The following is a 13939-nucleotide window of genomic DNA, read 5'->3' as shown; positions in this document are numbered from 1 at the left end:
ACCAACCATTTCATGAACCATCACCGTCATTCCATCCATGTCCTACTCCATATCTTGAACCATTCTCACCATATAATTCCCCCTTTGAACCATCTCCTTCGCCAAATGACTACCACCACTAGCCCTTGTCCCAATCTATGTACCAACCCCTTCCCCCATCTCATGAACATGAATTTAGTGAACCTGACCCATTTCTCACTATTCCTAAGAATGACCAGATACGATTTTTAAGAGAAGCTTATGACCGCTTGAATTCATACTACCATGGATTACTTGAAGAGGTAGAAATGTTTGGAATTTCTAAGGAATCAGAGGAAGAGTTAGAAGAATGTCAAAGTGCATTGGGAAAGTTCTTGAGCGATATAGCACAAATTGAATCTGGGATGGGGAAGGATGAATCAAAGTGTCCAAGTTCACTCATGCAAGAGGCTGAGATGAAGCAAGAACATCCACAAACTCACAAGGACTCGTGCCTTACATCAGGTAATATTGCTCCTCTTCTTGAGGAGATTGACCCTTATGCTAGAACTACTATTCCTATTGAAGTTATTGATGATGTGAGTGATAATGAGGTGGATGAGGAAATCATAGTTGAATCCCCTCATATGTTTCAAAATGAAAATTCTCACTTGAACACTTCTAATAATAGTTGTTTAGTTAATGATCTTGCTTGCACTGTCACTGCTTCTTTGTGTGAAGAACATGCTTCTCTTTCTAGTGCTAGATTGGATGGTGAAACTGATTCTGATTTGAATGAACCTTTATCTTGTTCTTGCAATGCTCACACTATATGCATGGATTGCATTGATAACAAAAATGATATACTTGTTAAGTGGCAAAAGCAGAACTTTGGTAAAGTGTGTGCATTCCTTCTAGTACTGAAAGTGCTGAAAATATAAAGCATGATATTGATGTGAATTGCCTAGAAGATGATTCTGTGGAAAAATGTGAACCTAACCATTGCCTTAAGAATCAAATTCATGATAATTCCAATGAGTTTGTAGCTTCTAATAATGTTGAGAAAGGCTTTAAAGTTTCAATTGATAAAATCATGAATATCAATAAGTCTTTCCAACAAGTTTTATCTTGTGATTTACCTCCTGATTTATCTTGCATTGTAAATAGTAGTTTGCATAAATCTTTTTGTTCTTTCTTTTCTTCCCCTTTAAACATTACCTCTTGTGAATGTGATAGTGATGTACTGTACTCCAACAACTGTCAGTTGGATTCTTCAGCTTCCACTTCACATGAGCTTGAGTGTTTCAAAAATTTAAATAAAAATTTGACTCCTACTGATGGGAGTACTATTGATTTCCTTGGTTGTGATAGTTACTTGGAGAGATTAACTTCTAAGTTGTCTTTATTTCATTTTTATCCTCTTCATGTTTCTATTTCTGGATGTGGTACTGCTGTTGGTTCTACTTGCTTGCAGGACTCCACACCACCTTACTAAGGAAGATCAATAAAGGAGAAGTAAGCACACTGAAGAAATGCATGTTTCTCATCCGAGATGAAATTTCTCCTTCAAGAGTTTGAAGAGATTTCGTTCTAAAGGTTGTCCCTTTCCTTCCTTAACTCTTATCTTTTGAATTATTTGCTTATTTTGTGAGATAAGTGTGGGGGAGGGACATAACCAGTAGTAAAAGTAGTTTGTTTTCTTTTCTTTTCTTTTGCTCCCTTTTTGATTTTGGTTTCTCTTGTTTAGGGTTACACTTGAGTTTTGCATTGGGGACAATGCAAGATTTAAGTGTGGGGGAGAGATTGATATTCATTGATTGTGTTGTGTTTTCCTATGTTTATTGAAAATCTGGTTTCCAAAAAAAAAATTCAAAATTTTGATTGATTTTTGAACTTAATTTGAAAATTTTGAGTCTAAATCTTTGAAAATTTTTGCTTCAAGTAACTTACACTTGAATTTATGTATTCTTGGACTTTAGTAAATGTATATGAACTTGTATTGATACTCATGAGAATTGCTATTTGTTTAAAGTTGATTGTTTTAGTTTCATTGGTCACAATTCTTCAAGCTTGCTTTTATATTGATTGAGTTAATGCATTGTGATTAATCTGAAGTACAATTAATCTTTGTGCATGAGCATTTGAGATTTAGCCTTGTTGGAAGATTCTTTGAGCCTAATTTTCATTCATAGCGAGTTGCATCCACTTACATCTTCTACTTTCTAGAAATTGTTCCAATTCTTAATCAAGACTTAGTTGCATTAATGTGATGAGCATGATAGAGGCATTCTTTTCTAAACCCTTACATTCCAAACACAAACCCACATGATTTTATCCATTGCTAACCATTTGAGCCTTCATCTTTTCTTAAGTGCCAAGAGATGCATTATACATTCAAGTTTCCAACATTTTTACTATTCTATTCATGATGTGTTAAACTTTGTCTTCTTGGGTTTTGAGTTGCATAAAAAAAAAACAGAGAAAAGAGAAATAGAAAAAGGCAAAGAAATAGAAGAAAATGCTTGAGAAAAGCCAAAGAAAGAAAGATCAAAATAAAATGGTACCAATAGAATAAAATGTTCAAACAAGGCAATTCATTGGTGGTTTGAAGAACAAAGTTGTGCTTTTAGAGAAATAGAGTAAATAGTAGTTGGAAACCTTTTCTAAAATGCTTGGTGCTTAATCATTTCATATCTGTTCACCTCATCTTATTTCATTTAACCCTTCCTATTATCATAACCTTAAAAGTCCTCTTGATCATTGCATTTGTGCATTAAAAGTGGAGAGGTAGGATTTTAACAAGCTTATGGCAAAGTGGTTGATTAAGTGGATTTGAGAGAAAATTACCCCAACTTGGTGAGTAGAGTGAAACAATTTATATCTTGAGTGTTTTCTCTTTTGCTCATTCCCATTGCATTGATTGTACTCTACTTTAATCCCTTCTCATTAACCTAGATCACTATGGATGCTTATTTGAAGAGTTGGATTAATGGCACTACTGCTTTCTTACTTTGAATTCATAGGGGTTCCCATTTGTATCAATACTATTCTCTTGCTTCAGTTTTGTATTGCCTTTGTCCAGGAGTACAAAGGTTTAAGTGTGGGGGATTTGATTTAGCCCAATTATTCTATGTTATTTCATATCATTTTAAGGGTATTTATCATAGATTTTGGCTCCTTTTGATGATAATTGTGCTTAATTTAGATTAAGAGTCCTTGCTTTGAGTTAGTGTCTTTTTGAGGTTAAAATTGTCATAATTGGTTATTAATTGTATTCAGTTGATTTCTAGGACAATTGATGCTTCAAATTGTTGCTTTTTATTGTAGGACAATTGAGAATTGGAGCCAAGATCAAAGACCAAAGGATGACACAACACAAGATCAGAGTATCAGCACTAATAGAGTTCGCCGCGGCGCCAAATTGAAATCTCACCAGTAGTCTCTCGGGCAGAGTTCGCCGCGACCAACTTACAGCTTCACCGCGGCGAAATCACAAGATTAGGCGGAGCTCCTCTCGGGCATGCTTCGCCGCGGCAAAGGATTTCCTTCACCGCGGTGAACTCTTCGTATCAGCAACGCCAGATCCGGATCAGAACGCGAAAATGGAGCTTCTAATCATATGATCCGACCCAGATGGACCCCTAAAACCCTTAGAAACCCTATTTTCGACCATACACTCCATTCATCATCTCCAACACCTCTATTCTCCCATCCTCTTGCCTCTCCATCTCCATCTTCTTCCCCATCCATTTCCTTCATCTTTCCTTCACTCCATCTCATTTCCTTCCACTCCCAGCTACCATGGCCGACGGATTCACTTCAGTTGGAGCTTTTCTTGAAGCTATGGAGCTAGGGTTTATCAACTCTTGAAGAATGGTGGTGTAGCATGAGTTCTTGAGCTTCAAAGGGGAGTTTAGTTTTAATCTTCAGTTTTTAGCTAGGCATTTATGATTTCCTAGGTTAGGAATTGTAATTTCTTAGTTAGATACTTTGATTAATTCTGTAATCAGTGGTTACTGGTTATCTTTTGTATTTGGATTGATAGATGTTGAATTATGAGCTTAAATATATGTAGTTGCATATATGCTTAATGTCTCTCTCATGATTCTCACCTATCTTGCATAGTTGTGTTGGGTATTGAGTTGATTGTGTGTTTCATTAAGCCAATTGCATTATCATTCCAATTTACACATTAGGGAAGCTAAACAAAGTTTACATTAATGAGTTCATTAATGTAAGCTTTGGACTCATTGAGTTAATGAGGTTCTTATTAAGAAAACCTAATGATTTGTGAAATTCCCAATATTTTAAGTGAACTATGATTGCTATCAAAACCATTTTCAAGAGATTTCCTATCATTCATTTCTATTCCATCATTATTATCTTAAAACACCAAAAATATAGTATCTTAGGTTTGTTTTCATTGCATTTAGTTTAGGCACCATTCATTTAAGTCTTAAAAACCCAAAACCCCATTTCATTGCATTGCATGACATTTAGTCTAGCTTAGGTAATTAATAAAGGCTCCCAAAAGTGAAACGACCCGAGTTTGCACTATACTGCATAGCTTGGATTAAATTTTGATTGAGAACCCCAAGGCGAACGACAATTAAGGCTCTCTTTCAGTCTTAATGCCTTATGATTAGTGCATATTGTAACATCCCAAATTTTGGCTCATAGATACAAGTAATAGCACAAGAAAAGGATGATTACTAAGTCTAATGCAATGAAAGTCCCGGAGATCCCTCGGAAGAAAAAAGAGATTTTCCAAGGATAAATGTGTAAAACAATAGTGCTCGAGGACTAAAGAATGACGAACTAGAAACAACTAAGGGCTAGAGGTTATGCCAAAAGCTTGCAAGAGATGGTTCCGAAAGTTAGGCCTAAGGAGGGACTAAATTGCAATGAAAAGATTCCTAGGCCAAGTAGGGACCTAATTGTGAATAATACAAATTCTGGTCAATCAATGTTCGAAGTTATCGAAAATGGCCCAAATGTTTCAGAAAAATTCCAGAAAAATAGGAATAGGATCCCAGAGTCAATATAAGGCTAGAAATGACGGAAATGCCCTAAAGTCATTTCAGGTTTTTGAGCAATTTGAGATAGTAACTCAAATTGAATTATTTAAGGTATAAGAGGGCCTCAAATAATCAGGAAAAACTGGGGAACAGTAGTTGAGGAATTTACATAGACTGTAAAATTAATTCCAACCCCAGAAACTGACAAGGTTAGCTTTAATTGAATTTAAAGCCTATTTATGCCCTATCCGGGGAAAGTCAAATTTCCTGTCTATGGTTTGACTTTGGACCCGAGAAAAATTTGAGGAATACCCTGTGATGAAAGGGAAAGAATGAAACCCAGAGACAGATCAACAGAGTTACGAGCCAATAGGAAAGAATTCGGCAAAATCGACTCCGATTGAATATTAATTATTAATATTTTGGGGAAATGAGAAAGAAGTATGATTCCCCTATGAGTGTTATTAGAAGAGTATGGGAATGTATTTTGAAGATGAAAAATGTTCTAAACAATGTCCCAGAGGTATCGGGTAAGTCAGGACCTGAGAAAGTACCTATTACGATGTAAACCGGTAAGATAGGTGGAGGAATATTTTTGGATAAATTTATGCACGAATTTTGTATGATTTTCCTCCCTATCATATTGCCATAGGGGCATGAGGATATGTGTGGAAATGCGTAAAAAGATTAAGGACATATTAGGATTAAAGAAAGGATTTTAAGTAAGGTGATTAAGAAGCTTAATCAAGGAAATTAAGAAAGTTAACCATGGTTAAGTTAATTAACCATGATGGCATAAGCCTAAGATATTTAGCAAGATTTCTTAATGAAGAAGCCAAGATCAAGGGCTAGGATTAATTTGAAAATCAAGGGCCAAGATCTAATCTTGCAAAATAAGATCAATGGCTAGGATTTGTCAAGACTTTTTATAAAAATCTTCTCTGTCCCTTATGATATTTTCGTCCACCATGAGAGAGAGGAGAGGGAAAACTGAAATGGAGAGAGGAAGAAGGAGAAGAGGAAGAACTCATGATCCTAAGGCCATCCAAGCTTCAAATCAAGGTATGTTCATGGATTTTGATCTAGTTTCTACCTCCCTTGGTATTTTTGAGCTTAGATGTTGGTTTGGTTGGGTTTTTCATGGTTGAAACCTAGGGGGGAGGTGCTGCACGAAATTGTTCAGAATGGGAGAGGATGAAATTAAAGTCATAAACATGTTTAAAGGCTTGAAAACAACAAGAATCAATTGGTTTGATATTGATTCTTCAAGAAATCCAACTTCCCCTTTCATTTGTGTATGATTCTGCCACGGCTAGTTCTTTATGTTGGGTCTGGAATTTGATGATTTTGATGCTTCCAATGAGTTTAAATGATGATTTTGTGTAGGGATATATGTAGAAAACATGTTTGGAAGCATTAGAATTGAAAATGGAAATTTTGGACCTAAGGCACCTATGTTTCGGCCAAGCCAGAACAAGGGGGAAGGAGTTGGATTTTGATTGTTTTGAACTTGGAAATGGATTCTACATGCAAAATTATATGGGAATAGTATGTGGAATTAATTTTAGAATGATTGGAAATAAATCTCAAAAGTTAGAAACAAAGTGTGATCAAGTAAGAGCCAAGTATGGAATAGGTTGATAACTTGGTCCTAATTGATGTTTCGTGTAATGTGTTGATGTGTTTAGGACCTTGGAACATCCAAGGAGATGTCTTGTTTATGTCAACTGAAGGCTTTAACACTTGGAAGGTTAGGGGAAGCAAACGGAAAGCAAGAGGGAAGCTATGTTACAAGGTAGTGAACTTACCTATTTTGTGTGCTTGATATGTATGCTTGCATGATGTTATTATGTTGCCATGATGTGACTAAGTTATGATGAAATGTTGCAAAGTTATGTTTGTAAGTTTATGTTATGCTTTGCCTTGGTAATATGTTATGAAAGCATGAAATGCTTTAGCTTACTTTCCATGGCATTCCTGATGATGTTATGATAACATGTCGTGCATTTGTATTATGTCTTGCATGCTTATGGGTAGTGTTTACTACTGAGATTCTCCCGAATCTCTCCCTCCCTTAACAACCCCTAATAGGTATAAAGGGCATGGAGGAAAAGTCAAGGATGAGGAATGCAGGATTGATGGAAGAAGTCAAGAACATGTTATGGTCTTATAACACGTTAAGTTATGTAACATAGTTTATCAATTTATGTTTGATATGCCATGTATGTGGAATGATGATATTAAATGTTTATAATATGTAATATGGTATGAGGTTATGTATGGAGATATTATGTGGATTTATAGCATGACAAGAGGTGGAGAAATAAATTGTTTATAAAGATTGAATTAAGTTGAAGGGATAGAATGTCCCTAAATGAGTCACGAATTGGTGCCAATGATGAGGCAGACCAAATGAATGAATTTGGCCATGAAATTTGGTGACTATACAGGACACATCCTAAGCTTTAAAACAAGTGGTAAATCACGAAAAATGGATGTGTATGCTAAGAGATATGGCTGTTCAAAGTCAAGACAAGATTTCTGGAAAGTACTGTTTTGACCACTTGAACAGTAATATTTAACGAATAAACTGTACTAATTGGCAAGGTTTGAGCCCTGAAAGTTATTTTTCCCTTGTAGGAGATTGAAAGAGATTTAAGTGAAAATTGGAATCGCTCCGTTCTAATTTTTGTAGAATTAGTTATGATTTTTGAAATTTGGACCTGAAATCTGGAGTTTAAACAGTGAAAAGTAACCCGAGTAATTATGTTTAAAATTTTAATCCATGGGCTTGTACTTTGACCTGCTTGAACCATAACGCTTACAAATGCATACTCTGAGGGGTTAAAGGTAGGATGTTTCATTTTGGTATCAGAGCAAAGGTTCTGGCAATTGTTTAAATGGAGTACTGGTTCAGGCAAAGTCTAGTATGAGTGAAATCTCTGTCTAGAAAAGTGATGGGTTACTGGAATTGGTCTAACTAAAGTTAAGAGATTGGGGTGACTTCTCTAGGAGAAATGGACACAGAGGAAAAGCAAGGAATGACAGTGAGTAACCTAAGAGATAGGTAGTCACTGTTAAGAGACTCCCCCTTCGAAATAGAATGATTGAGCCGAGAGAGCTTAACAGGATATGAGTCAAAGTTAAAGGACTCCCCTGAAGGGTAATGGCTAAGAGTACAGTAAGCCAGTTAAGGGTATGAGTCAGTGCCCAACAGAGAAGCTGAGTGGCAACCTAAACCCTAAGTAATCGATTTGACCTCGATAGAGGCAAGGTAACAGGACAAACTGTTTGAGGTTTGTTCAAATCCCTGAATAGAGATAGAAATCCCTAAGGGATAGTGAACCAAGAGGGACAGAGAATATATAATGAGTTAATTACCTGACCATAAGAATAATTGGTCAAGAGGTAAAGAAAGTTAGAAAGAATAAAGTCAAACACGATCCCTCTTGAGGATAGATTTGAACAGAAATAGATGAGAATGTGAAAGTTGATGGTTGCACTGGAAATAGATTTATACAAAGAGATGAGTAAGTTCCCGAAGATGCTTAGAGCCTTATGATGCATAGATCCTTGATGACGTTAGGGACTAAATAGTACTCTTTTTGTCCCTAAGGCATCTATGAGAAGTGTGACCATAGTACTCAGGCCAGTAGGGCATCAGAGAGATGAGATCCCTACAGACAAATGCCATTGCCAGGATGATCGAGCAGGTCAGGTTGAGAGGCTCCCTTAATAGGGATTTGGCATGTAAGAATGTGCCAGGACGGAGATTAAATAATCATCAGGTCTTGGCCATAGAATGTCTCTCAAATGGGGATGTGGTTTTCTGATGCAGAGTATTGCCAAGAGCAAGCTATTCCCTAAAGAGAAAGAAGGGGAACTGTTATGATGAGGTTGACAACATTATAGGGGAACTGTTATGATGGGGTTGACAACATTATGAAGGTGACAGTGCATCCTCTTAGAGCGGTAGAGTTGACGCCGTACCTGTTAGAGTGTTATGTCCTCCATCAAGGCCGGAAAAGTGGTTGAAGTGATGTGCTCTAGTGTGAGCAATACATCCTCCCACAAGAAAGAGTAATAACTGCCAAGGCACAGCTCGCGGAGTTAACCTTACCCCAATGAGAGTGAAGTTGGCCAAGAGTGATGAAAGGATAAAATATCCGAGGATATGATGAGAATGATTTTACAAGACCTCTCCCTGCAAGATGAGAAAAGAATCGTAAAGCATGGCAGACTATCATGGATATAATGATAAGCCTAGAAGGCCATAGAGCTGAACAAATAGCCTAGTAAACTAGAGGGGCAAAATGACAGGAAATGGCCTGGCCTGAGGTAGCTAAAAGTTATGGTAAAAGGAAATGCAGGAAGGATGAATGATTCCGGAGTTGACGGAAAGGATTGAGTAAGGCCTAAGAAGGCAATATGGGTTCTGTGATCAATCCTGGGGAATAATCAATCGAGTTACCGACTGACGATAGGTGACGTATTCTTGAACTCAGCCCACTGGTCTAAAGGCTCCTAAAGAGTAGAATGTGGCTCAGGTAGAATATAAAAATCCAGGGTCACAGTGGATCCTGAAGAGGCTTATGGTAGAGCATAGTAGCTCCCAAGGTCACAGTAGACCAAGCCTAAGTGAATGTTGTCGAGCCATAAGGGTAGTATCTCTTTGGGGCACGAGAATGAGATGACCAGGGATGAATCTAAGATGCGAAAACCTTCTCAGGTTGGTTGCCTAGTACAGAGAGAGTACCCTTGACTTTTTCACAGATACTGTTATTGTTAATTAGACTAAGCTCAATTCTATTTCAGTCAATAAAGGAAAGTAAGAAAAGTAAGAGTTAAGGGCACCATAGGCTGTAAGTCCTGAAAGGTACATATTTAGGCAAGGTAAATGTGAAATGAGAATTTGAAAGAAAGGAGGCATGCCCTTAAGGTAAAGATGAGAATTATAGAATATGCCAAAAAGACCTAAAAAGGGTAGTTTTCGAGGAACCTGAAATATCATGGTAGAGTAAAAGACCATGAAGGCAGGTACACTGCTACGGCATTACTATGAAAGAGTAGGCCTAAGGTATGAAAGGGTCTAAAATATGAAGATATGGGAAGTACCTAGAGAAGATGATAAGGGAAACCCAGAAAGCCATGATATGATGAGACACCTTAAGAAAAGGTATGATGTTAAGGCACAACATTGAATATGTGTGCCTAAGGAATGAAAGACGTGTGAGAACACGAAAAGTATTCGTGTAAATGCCCAAGGGCATAAGAACTCATGAGATTAAGTGAAAGTTCATAAGATTGAAGTATGAAACCTAAGGTTAAAGCTTGGCCAAGAAAGCAGAAAGCAGAATCTGCAGGCTGAAAGTGAGAGCCAAAGAACATTCTCCCTAAGAAACCTCCAAGGAAAAGCAAAGGTTGAGGTTTAATCTTGAAATTTCGAGGACCAAATTTTTATAAGAGGGGGAGAAATGTAACATCCTAAATTTTGGCTCATAAATACAAGTAATAGCACAAGAAAAGGATGATTACTAAGTCCAATGCAATGAAAGTCCCGGAGATCCCTCGGAAGAAAAAAGAGATTTTCCAAGGGTAAATGTGTAAAACAATAGTGCTCAAGGACTAAAGAATGACGAACTAGAAACAACTAAGGGCTAGAGGTTATGCCAAAAGCTTGCAAGAGATGGTTCCGAAGGTTAGGCCTAAGGAGGGACTAAATTGCAATGAAAAGATTCCTAGGCCAAGTAGGGACCTAATTGTGAATAATACAAATTCTGGTCAATCAATGTTCGAAGTTATCGAAAATGGCCCAAATGTTTCAGAAAAATTCCAGAAAAATAGGAATAGGATCCCAGAGTCAATATAAGGCTAGAAATGACGGAAATGCCCTAAAGTCATTTCAGGTTTTTGAGCAATTTGAGATAGTAACTCAAATTGAATTATTTAAGGTACAAGATGGCCTCAAATAATCAGGAAAAACTGGAGAACAGTAGTTGAGGAATTTACACATATTGTAAAATTAATTCCAGCCCCAGAAACTGACAAGGTTAGCTTTAATTGAATTTAAAGCCTATTTATGCCCTATCCGGGGAAAGTCAAATTTCCTGTCTATGGTTTGACTTTGGACCTGAGAAAAATTTGAGGAATACCCTGTGATGAAAGGGAAAGAATGAAACCCAGAGACAGATCAACAGAGTTACGAGCCGATAGGAAAGAATTCGGCAAAATCGACTCCGATTGAATATTAATTATTAATATTTTAGGGAAATGAGAAAGAAGTATGATTCCCCTATGAGTGTTATTAGAAGAGTATGGGAATGTATTTTGGTCCTAGAGGTATCGGGTAAGTCAGGACCTGAGAAAGTACCTATTACGATGTAAACCGGTAAGATAGGTGGAGGAATATTTTTGGATGAATTTATGCATGAATTTTGTATGATTTTCCTCCCTATCATATTGCCATAGGGGCATGAGGATATGTGTGGATATGTGTAAAAAGATTAAGGACATATTAGGATTAAAGAAAGGATTTTAAATAAGGTGATTAAGAAGCTTAATCAAGGTAATTAAGAAAGTTAACCATGGTTAAGTTAATTAACCATGATGACATAAGCCTAAGATATTTAGCAAGATTTCTTGATGAAGAAGCCAAGATCAAGGGCTAGGATTAATTTGAAAATCAAGGGCTAAGATCTAATCTTGCAAAATAAGATCAATGGCTAGGATTTGTCAAGACTTTTTATAAAAATCTTCTCTGTCCCTTATGATATTTTCGTCCACCATGAGAGAGTGGAGAGGGAAAACTGAAATGGAGAGAGGAAGAAGGAGAAGAGGAAGAACTCATGATCCTAAGGCCATCCAAGCTTCAAATCAAGGTATGTTCATGGATTTTGATCTAGTTTCTACCTCCCTTGGTATTTTTGAGCTTAGATGTTGGTTTGGTTGGGTTTTTCATGGTTGAAACCTAGGGGGGAGGTGCTGCACGAAATTGTTCAGAATGGGAGAGGATGAAATTAAAGTCATAAACATGTTTAAAGGCTTGAAAACAACAAGAATCAATTGGTTTGATATTGATTCTTCAAGAAATCCAACTTCCCCTTTCATTTGTGTATGATTCTGCCATGGCTGGTTCTTTATGTTGGGTCTGGTATTTGATGATTTTGATGCTTCCAATGAGTTTAAATGATGATTTTGTGTAGGGATATATGTAGAAAACATGTTTGGAAGCATTAGAATTGAAAATGGAAATTTTGGACCTAAGGCACCTATGTTTCGGCCAAGCCAGAACAAGGGGGAAGGAGTTGGATTTTGATTGTTTTGAACTTGGAAATGGATTCTACATGCAAAATTATGTGGGAATAGCATGTGGAATTAATTTTAGAATGATTGGAAATAAATCTCAAAAGTTAGAAACAAAGTGTGATCAAGTAAGAGCCAAGTATGGAATAGGTTGATAACTTGGTCCTAATTGATGTTTCGCGTAATATGTTGATGTGTTTAGGACCTTGGAACATCCAAGGGGATGTCTTGTTTATGTCAACTGAAGGCTCAAACACTTGGAAGGTTAGGGGAAGCAAACGGAAAGCAAGAGGGAAGCTATGTTACAAGGTAGTGAACTTACCTATTTTGTGTACTTGATATGTATGCTTGCATGATGTTATTATATTGCCATGATGTGACTAAGTTATGATGAAATGTTGCAAAGTTATGTTTGTAAGTTTATGTTATGCTTTGCCTTGACAATATGTTATGAAAGCATGAAATGCTTTAGCTTACTTTCCATGGCATTCCTGTCATGATGTTATGATAACATGTTGTGCATTTGCATTATGTCTTGCATGCTTATGGGTAGTGTTTGCTACTGAGATTCTCCCAAATCTCACCCTCCCTTAACAACCCCTAATAGGTATAAAGGGCATGGAGGAAAAGTCAAGGATGAGGAATGTAGGATTGATGGAAGAAGTCAAGAACATGTTATGGTCTTATAACACGTTAAGTTATGTAACATAGTTTATCAATTTATGTTTGATATGCCATGTATGTGGAATGATGATATTAAATGTTTATAATATGTAATATGGTATGAGGTTATGTATGGAGATATTATGTGGATTTATAGCATGACAAGAGGTGGAGAAATAAATTGTTTATAAAGATTGAATTAAGTTGAAGGGATAGAATGTCCCTAAATGAGTCACGAATTGGTGCCAATGATGAGGCAGATCAAATGAATGAATTTGGCCATGAAATTTGGTGACTATACAGGACACATCCTAAGCTTTAAAACAAGTGGTAAATCACGAAAAATGGATGTGTATGCTAAGAGATATGGCTGTTCAAAGTCAAGACAAGATTTCTGGAAAGTACTGTTTCGACCACTTGAATAGTAATATTTAACGAATAAACTGTACTAACTGGCAAGGTTTGAGCCCTGAAAGTTATTTTTCCCTTGTAGGAGATTGAAAGAGATTTAAGTGAAAATTGGAATCGCTCCGTTCTAATTTTTGTAGAATTAGTTATGATTTTTGAAATTTGGACCTGAAATCTGGAGTTTAAACAGTGAAAAGTAACCCGAGTAATTATGTTTAAAATTTTAATCCATGGGCTTGTACTTTGACCTGCTTGAACCATAACGCTTACAAATGCATACTCTGAGGGGTTAAAGGTAGGGTGTTTCACATATTGGTTGAAACTTTTTGTATAAGCAATTAAGATGTGAAACCCTTGTTGGAAGGATATTCTTAAGCCTTGATTCCTATATTGAGTGATTATTCATATCGTTTACATTCTCTAGAACTTGTTTTAGCTCTTGGTCAAGATTACGTGTGCATTTATGATTTTGAATATGATGGAGGCATTCTTTTCTACACCTTTCTATCCAAACACAACCCACAATTATTTATCCGTTGCTTGACCACTTTTGAGCCTGCACTTCCTTCATTTTGTCTACCACTTCGAGT

At 36.7% G+C, this 13939-nt stretch overlaps 1 long non-coding RNA gene across 1 annotated transcript; it reads left to right on the top strand.

Moving 5' to 3' along the window:
- Positions 1 to 11819: 11819 nt before the first annotated feature.
- LOC114757496 (uncharacterized) lies at positions 11820 to 13037 on the top strand. The gene is made up of 3 exons (XR_003741569.1): positions 11820 to 11854; positions 12481 to 12587; positions 12886 to 13037. It is a non-coding gene; the product is annotated as an uncharacterized LOC114757496 (long non-coding RNA).
- The last annotated feature ends 902 nt before the right edge of the window (positions 13038 to 13939 follow it).

This window comes from Neltuma alba, unplaced genomic scaffold (genome assembly GCF_004799145.2).
Source record: "Neltuma alba isolate B1F8T4 unplaced genomic scaffold, ASM479914v2 tig00010601_pilon, whole genome shotgun sequence".
NCBI classification, from domain to species: Eukaryota; Viridiplantae; Streptophyta; class Magnoliopsida; order Fabales; family Fabaceae; genus Neltuma; species Neltuma alba.
The sequence above is the reverse complement of the archived record's forward strand: the minus strand, read 5'-3'. Positions and strand labels throughout refer to the sequence as shown.